The following is a 7587-nucleotide window of genomic DNA, read 5'->3' as shown; positions in this document are numbered from 1 at the left end:
CTAGAAGTCAGCACTTATTATTATTTGATTTCTTGATGATAGCCATTCATCAGTGTTGGGATCTCAGTGTTGTTTTAATTTGCATTTCTCTAGGAGCTGGAGAAGTTGAACATTTTTTCATATTTTTATTGACCATTTATTTCTTCTGAGAAGTATCCATTCAGTTGCCCATTATTGATTGAATCTTTTATTTTTTGAAGGGTTTAACTTTTTCAGTTCTTTATATATTCTAGATATTAGTCTTCTGAGAACTACCAGGCACTCCCTCCTCCCCATTCTGTACATTGTCTACAGCATGGTACTGCCTAAAAACAGACTTGTGGACCTTTGGAGTAGAATTGGGGAGCCACCCCAGGCAACAGGCACATTGAGCTCTCTAATCTCAGACAAAGAGCCAAAACATGCTGGAGGAGAGATAGCCTACAGTAAATGTTGCTGGGAAAACTGCAGAAGATTGAGCCTAGACCCATATCTCTCACCATGCAGTAAACTAAAATCAAAATGCATCCAAACCTAAATGTTAAAACAGAAATACTTAATCTGCTGCAAGATAAGATAGGTAATACACTTGAAGTACAGGCTTAGGCAAGGACTTTCTGAACAGAACCTCAATTGCCCAATAAAGATTTTTAATTTGAAGTCCAATTCATTTATTTTTTTCTTTTGATGATGGTCCTTTTGGTTTCTTATCTGAGGATTTGGGTTTTTGGGGGCAAGTCCAATATCATAAAGCTTTTCTTCTCAGAGTTTTATACCCTGAGGTCTAATTTTGGTCCAACTTCATTTTTTTGCATGTGGGAAAGAGGCTTCTTGTATCACCTAGAGTTCAGAGGTTACAAACAACAGAAATCAAGATAACTCAAGGAAAAAGAAATTATTGGAACAATTTTATATAGTTCATAGTAATTAATCTCTAGGTAAAAAGGATCTAGGAAAGGTTTAGGAATCTTCAAAACAGGAATTTCAGGACTGTTTCTAAAGGTGGTATGGGCTGACACACTCAGCTTTAATATTGTATATGTGTGTCCTTGTGTGTGTGTAATTCAGTAGTGAATGCCACATTTATTCATTTATTTATTTGGTTCCGGGGATTAAACTCATGACCTTGTACTTGCCTGGCAGGCACTTATGCTACTGAGCTAAATCTCCAGCCCTGTGGATGCCACATTTAGCAAAAAGCCCATGGGGAGCGTGTGTGTGTGTACGTGTGTTGCACGTGTATGTTTAGAAGAAGAGACAGCACTGTCACTACAAGGTCCAACCAGCAGGACCATATGAAGGGTTAGTGTGAATGGAACCTCAAAGAAAATTTGGACATTTACTAAAGGAGAGAAAATAGGCCAAACAGCAAATGTTCGCTGTTTTTATCCACCGAGAGATTGCCGTTGTGGTTTATATCTGGATGTCCCTCCAAAGCCTCATGCACTCATAGGTGAGGCTTTGGGGAGGTGACTGGACCACAGGATGTGACAGCTACCAGCGGATTAGTACAATGATGAGTGAGTTTATAGCTAAATGTGGTGTTGGAAGGCGAAGCCTGGTTGGAGGAGGCGGCCGCTGGGGGCGTGGCCTGGAAGGTCAGTCTCCCTCCTCCGCTCTTGATCTCTCTGCTTCCTGCTGCCTCGTAGTGGGCTGCCTCTCCTCAGCCAGGGCCCTTTGCCAAGCCACACTGCTTCGTAGTTAGACGACTATAAACTGAAACCTGTATACACTGATAGCCAAAATAAACACTTCCTCCTCTAAATTGTGCTATTGTGTCTCAGTGGAGAGAAAGTAACTAAGTCTTGAAGTGTTTGATATTGTTTTGTGGATTGCAGGTGAGGAAGAATAGATTTTGTACCATTTCCCATACTTATTTGTGAAAAATAAAAGGAAGCAGCCCCCCACAGGAACACATTAGAGGCTGAATGTTCCGGAGAGTATGTTCTGGCAGTGCTCTCACGTGCTTTTGAAAGGAACTATGTACTTGTACAAATGCCCAGGGAGAGTCCGATGGGGCAGGGCTAACCACGCTGGTGAGCGCTGGCCTCAGCCTGAGAATTGTTGGAGGTCAGAAGCTTGTCTCTTTCAAAGTGCAAAGGTAATCTTCCAACTCTGAAAATGGATACCGTACTTCTCCTAAAGCTGCAGCCACATCCCACCTAACTGATGTGATTCAGAACTTTTATTCTGCAACATGCAATTCATCCACTTCGAGCTGTGGTGTGGAAGTCCCTGTAAATATAAAGCAGGGAGTGTGGTGGTGTGGCACATATCAGCCTGACCTGAGCCGTGTACCTGGTTTATGAAGTCCTTTTAAGTTACTTTAATTTTCATCTTGTGAAGTCCTTTTAAGTTATTTTAGTTTTTGTCTTGTGGTGCTGGGGCTCAAACCTGACTCTTGCGCATGCTAGACAGAGGTCTTACCACTGGCCTTACCACCAAACCCCGGCCCAGCCCTTCCGGGCCCTGACTGTCTGGACAGCAGACAGAGAGCAACTGGGGCAGAAGAGGAGGAGGCAGGCAGGGGCCTGTGCCCCAGGCGTGGCAGTGCTGAGGTGGACTCTCCAGACTTTCAGAATTGGTGCTTATTTTCCCTTGATCAGCACCACACTTTGGGCTTCTCCAGATCACAAGCAGGCACCCCCCACCTTCCTGTATCCTGGGGTGTGGCTATCCTGAGACTTAGCTCTCTCACCAATGGCAGGTAAGGAGAGTGACCTGTATTTGTGTGTGTGTGTGTGTGTGTGTGGGTGGTATTGGGGATTGAACTACACCCTTCACATTTAGTTACATCCCTAATCCTTTTCTTTATGTCTCTTCCTCCTCTTCTTCTTCCTCCTCATATTTCTCTTTCTCTTTCTCCTCCTCCTCCTCGTCTTCTTCCTTTTGATAAAGGGTTTCTCTCTGTAGTTCAGGCTGGCCCTAAACTCACTAAGTAGCCCCATCTGCTCTTGAATTCCTGGTGATCCTCTTGCCTCAGCCTCCCAAAGTGCTGGGTCATTTTTTGAGACAGGATCTCACTAAGTCTCTAAATTGTCCAGGCTGGCCTTGGGTGTCAGCCTCCTAGATTGGTGGGATTACATGCATGCACCACCATACTTGTCTGGAATGACTTTTTGATTCCAATAGTTAGCGCCCTTTGGCAGGGTGGCTCAGGGGCCTGAAATGATGGTTTGGGGATGACAGAATCCAAACTTCCTGGGAGCCTCTTAGGGTTTGGAAGCAGCTTCCTAATCCCTCCACCTCAGACCTCAGACCTCAGACCTCTGGGGCTTTACTCCTTAGAAGTGGAAGCTAGGGTCAGTGGAGTCTCCCCTGGAGGGTGGTCAGGGGTGTGACCTAAGCCTGGTGTCTGCCTCAGCTCTTCCACAAATGTCCTGTAACCATGAGGCCCCTGTAAAGTGAAGACTGTCAGGTAAGTACATTAATTCAAAAGCAAACATTTGTTATACTTTAATTATACACCTGGCTCTAGCTACAGGGACAAAACAAGGCAGGCTGCACGCCTAAGGGAAGATGGTTTCCGGGCTCTGCTGGTCTTCTCTTCTATGAGCAGCCCTGGGTCAGTGTGCTTCCTGCTGTCCCCCCCACCCTCGCCGCTGCTGTCCTGCCTGTTGGTCTGTGGTCCATGGTTTCATTGTCCTTTGGGTCCTGCTGTAGACTTTCTCCCACTGTATGGGTGAGAGGAAGAATGGTGCTCATTTGGATCCACGTGGGGCTGTGCTGCCTGTGGAATCCCTGGGAGAGGTGGTGGGGAGGACAGAGTGGAAGGCTGCCCCTTTGGCAGGAGGAAGGGGAGAAGTACAGGAGAGTGCTGGGAATGGCTGCAGACCTGGGGCAGGGCCTGTGCTGGGGTGAGGCTCTGTGGGGTCCTTGGAGAGCTGCCATGGGCTCACACGGTCCCAAGGACTCCAGGTCCTATGGACCCTGGACCCAGAGAGAGGCTGCCATGGTGCAGGAGCGCTGGTGTTGTGCCTAAGAAGAGGTGAGGGTGAGGGGAACCTGCTCACCCCGTAGAGGCTCCCATGGGGCTGCTCCCTGGGTGCTTTAAACAAAGAACTGGACAAGACAGAAAAGGGAGTAAGGTGAGCAGATTGAAGGTGGAAATGGTGTGCACTCTGCAGGTAAAAAGGCTCACAGGGCATCTGAGGATAAGGGCCAAAGCAGCCTTTCACAATTCCTGGATTTTAACCGGGACAGTCATCCTATCACCCATTCATTCGGGATCACGCCCTAAGTAAACTGTCCTAGGGAAAACTGACTTGGATTCCTGCCATATGTAAATGAAGGATCAGGAACAGTGTCTTCTGATTGGTTGTGTCCATATACAAATAAATTGCAAAGAGTATCTTCTGACTGGTCCTGAGAGCACCAACATATTCAAATGGAGAATTGAAAGTAGCAGCTTTCTGATTGGTTCTGTGAAGTGATGATGGCATCACTGTATCTGGAGTCTCTCCCCATGGGAATGTCCCTTACCCTGTTGTCCAGTTTAGGAAAACTAGCTAAGGAGTGGGTAGACTCCCCCTGACCTGTGCCTGACTTTTCTGCTCACTCCGGGGCCCCAAAGGCCTCTCTGCTCCCTGCCAGCCTTGGACCCTGGGAACATACTGACCTCCAGCGGGCAGGGTTTCTGCTTAGCTTCATGTCATCAGGAGCAGCAGGAGAACGGCTTTCAGCGCGTGGAAATGACTCACCTCACTGACACTGCCCTAAAGAGCTGGCTGAGCACAGAGCGTTATCCTGGAGAGATGCAGAGTGGCTCCTGTGCACACTGTCCTACCTTTCCTTTCTTTTCAGATACTTAATCTCACCACCATCAGTAGGCAAGGCAGGTCCCAGGTCTACACTCTGCAAACGAGGGGTCTCGAGCTTGGAGAAGTGAAGTAAGTCAGCTAAGGATGCTCAGGCTAAAGGACGCCGGGCACATTTGAACTCAAGTCCCTGAGGGTCCTAAGCTAGGGCTCTTCCCACTAGGGTGCACTGCGCTGCTTCCCTCCAGCCCCAACCTTGAGATTTTTCCAGATTTGTAGGTTTCAGAGCAAGGGTGACAGTGAGGGAAGCCCAGGGATCCCTCAGGGCAGGCAGGTGGCTGGGGGTTGGGGCCTCAAGTAGCACTGAAAGCTGACCCGCAGACTCTGGCTTTTAATTATCTTGAAGTAGCCATGATAAGCTTGACTCATTTGTTAGCAGCAGGAAGTACGTGGGACATGCAGAGGCTCTGAAGGGACCTTTAAAGGTAGCCAGCAGCTCGGACTGTTATGGGTGGAGTACACAGAGCTGCCCAGATCAATTTGCAGGCCTCAGGAGGAAGTGAGGCAGGTCCCACAGCTTCGGGTGAGGTGGGGTGGCTCCGAAGTCCCCCTCGGGTGACAGAGGCTTAGGCTTAGAGAGATGAGCGGGATGCCTGCATCTGTGAGTCACCAAGGACCAGGACCACGCTACTTCCCTGCTGGCACCTGTCCACAAATGCAAGATTACTTTTTATGAAGCTCCTCACACCAGGGGGCTCCATGCTGGGCCCGATTGCAGCCTCCGGTGAAGGCTTCATGTGCCAGTAATTTTTGCCTGGCCTGCCTGGTGTCTTGTAGAGGGTTTGTTGTTGGGAGCCGCGGCCGAGCCCGGTCGCCTTACTTGGCGGACGTGAGGCCTGTAGGAAAGAGCAAAGCCTGAGCTAGATTACCCCTCCCATCGAGTGTGCTAAGATGGCGCTTATCTCCTGCTTCCTGCTTGGTAAACAACCCGCCCTGTAAGATCTCCTGCTTCACAACCCGCCCTGTAAGATAGTCTGCCTAGCAACAACTGAACCCTATAAAAGTGAGTGCCTCTCCCGCCAAGAAAAGAAGAAGAAGCAGAAGAAGCAGAAGAAGCAGAAGAAGCACGCAAGGAGCCGCGGAGAGCGGACCGGTAGAGGCTTCGGGACAGACTGTAGGGAGAAGCACGCAAGGAGCCGCGGGGAGCGGACCAACAGAGGCTTCGGCCGGGAGGATTCCCGGGGCAGGCTGTACGGAGAAGGAAAATAAAAGAAAAGGTTGTCCACTGCCAGACTTTGTTGTGTGTCCTTCCTGCCGGCCGGGAGTGACACCGACAGTTTGTGCCTGCTCTGTTCATTGCTGCTTGGAGCCTCAGGCTCCAAGCTCTGGGGAGTGGATGTGTAAGACAGGCCCTGAGCAGGTAGTCAGGGGGATAATGAGCTTGCCTGTCCTCTTTCCCAGCCTCCAGAGACCTGGGGAGTAAAACCAAGCCTGTTCTCTTGAAATTGGAAAGGGAGATCAGGTGGCAGTTATCCCACATCCCCAGATACTTCTAAGGGGAAGATTTTGAATGAACACAGATTTTTTTTTTTTTTTTTTTTTTTTTTTTGTTATGGGGGATCCAGCTCAGGACCACATGCTTGGAAGGCAGGAGCTTATGCCGCTGAGCTAAATCCTGGGCCCCTTACACACAGAAAACTTTGACCCACACTGGCAGGAGTGGGACACTGTGCATAAGCTGTGGATGTGAGTTTCTGGGTTCCTGATGTTGGCTATGACCTTAGCATGACTTGCTTTCCCTCCTTACAGCACAGAAAATCAGTACGTGGCAGTGGTATGTGGGGTTAGCTCCACACTCTGAGCCATGCACAAGGCTGGCAGAAGGGATGTGGTTGTGGGGTGAGCAGGGAGTGTGAATGCTTCTCTCGGTCCTCAGCTCCTTGTCCAAGGCACTGGTTCAGCCAGGTGGAGGCAGGACAGCATGGTCATAGGACTCGGAGGCCTCGCTGCTGATGAGAACTGTGGAGAGGATGGAGGGGGCTGGTGGGATGGTTGTTGGTTGGTTCCAGAGAGAGGCATGTGACAGCAGCCTTGGGACCAAGGGTTTTGGGATCATTTTATTCAGGCTTCAGATAAGACAGGATGCAGGAGAGACCTGAGAGTTTAGAGTCAGCAATACATTTTCCAAACTCTTTTAAGTTAGTTATATCCAGAGAGCTTGAGTCACACTAGTCTGGTTCCACCTGTTGAGTCATCATGAGGAGGTGGCCTAACCTCTCCCATCCTGTGTTTCTCATAACCTGAGGGTAATAAACATCTTCCTGTTAGGGCCGACCTGAGGGTCAGGTAGAATCACAGCAGTGTGCTGGAGGGCCGCTGCTCAGGGGTTTCTGAGCCTCCATCCCAGAGAGCTCCCTTTCCCTTAATGTCCCACAGGCCCTTTGCACACCCCGGGGCCTGCTCAGGCTGCCTGGCTTCAGAGCTCAGACTTTCTGGGGGATTCTGCTTTCCTCCTAAGAACCTCTCCTATGCTACATCCTCTTGCCAATCTCCTCCTTCAACTGACCTGCCATTTCTTGCCTCCTTCCTTCTCCCACTTCATGCAGTAGGAAAAGCATCAGTTACACAGTCCTGTGCTCACTGAAGATTTGTGCCTAGTTGGTGGTGGCACGAGGCAGTTTATAGCACAGAGCAGACAACACCCAAAGCTGAGTATTAGATGTGACCTCATTCTCTTGTCTCTCAGTCATCTCAGGAATCAGCTGAGTGGTGCTTGATCTTTCCAGGACTCTCACATGGCCTGGCTCACAGCTGGGACGCTTGCACTCTGATCCATGAGCTCTGACGATGT

General features: G+C 49.4%; 1 long non-coding RNA gene across 1 annotated transcript; it reads left to right on the top strand.

Annotated features, from left to right (window-relative positions):
- The first annotated feature begins 2043 nt into the window (after positions 1-2043).
- Positions 2044-6027, top strand: LOC134477782 (uncharacterized). Its single transcript, XR_010049973.1, has 3 exons — positions 2044-2686; positions 4783-4868; positions 5821-6027. It is a non-coding gene; the product is annotated as an uncharacterized LOC134477782 (long non-coding RNA).
- Positions 6028-7587: the final 1560 nt, after the last annotated feature.

The sequence above is a fragment of the Cavia porcellus genome, unplaced genomic scaffold (genome assembly GCF_034190915.1).
Source record: "Cavia porcellus strain 051 isolate PalLab524CR breed Dunkin Hartley unplaced genomic scaffold, mCavPor4.1 scaffold_10, whole genome shotgun sequence".
Classification (NCBI taxonomy): Eukaryota; Metazoa; Chordata; class Mammalia; order Rodentia; family Caviidae; genus Cavia; species Cavia porcellus.
This window is presented reverse-complemented; position numbering and strand designations above follow the sequence as displayed.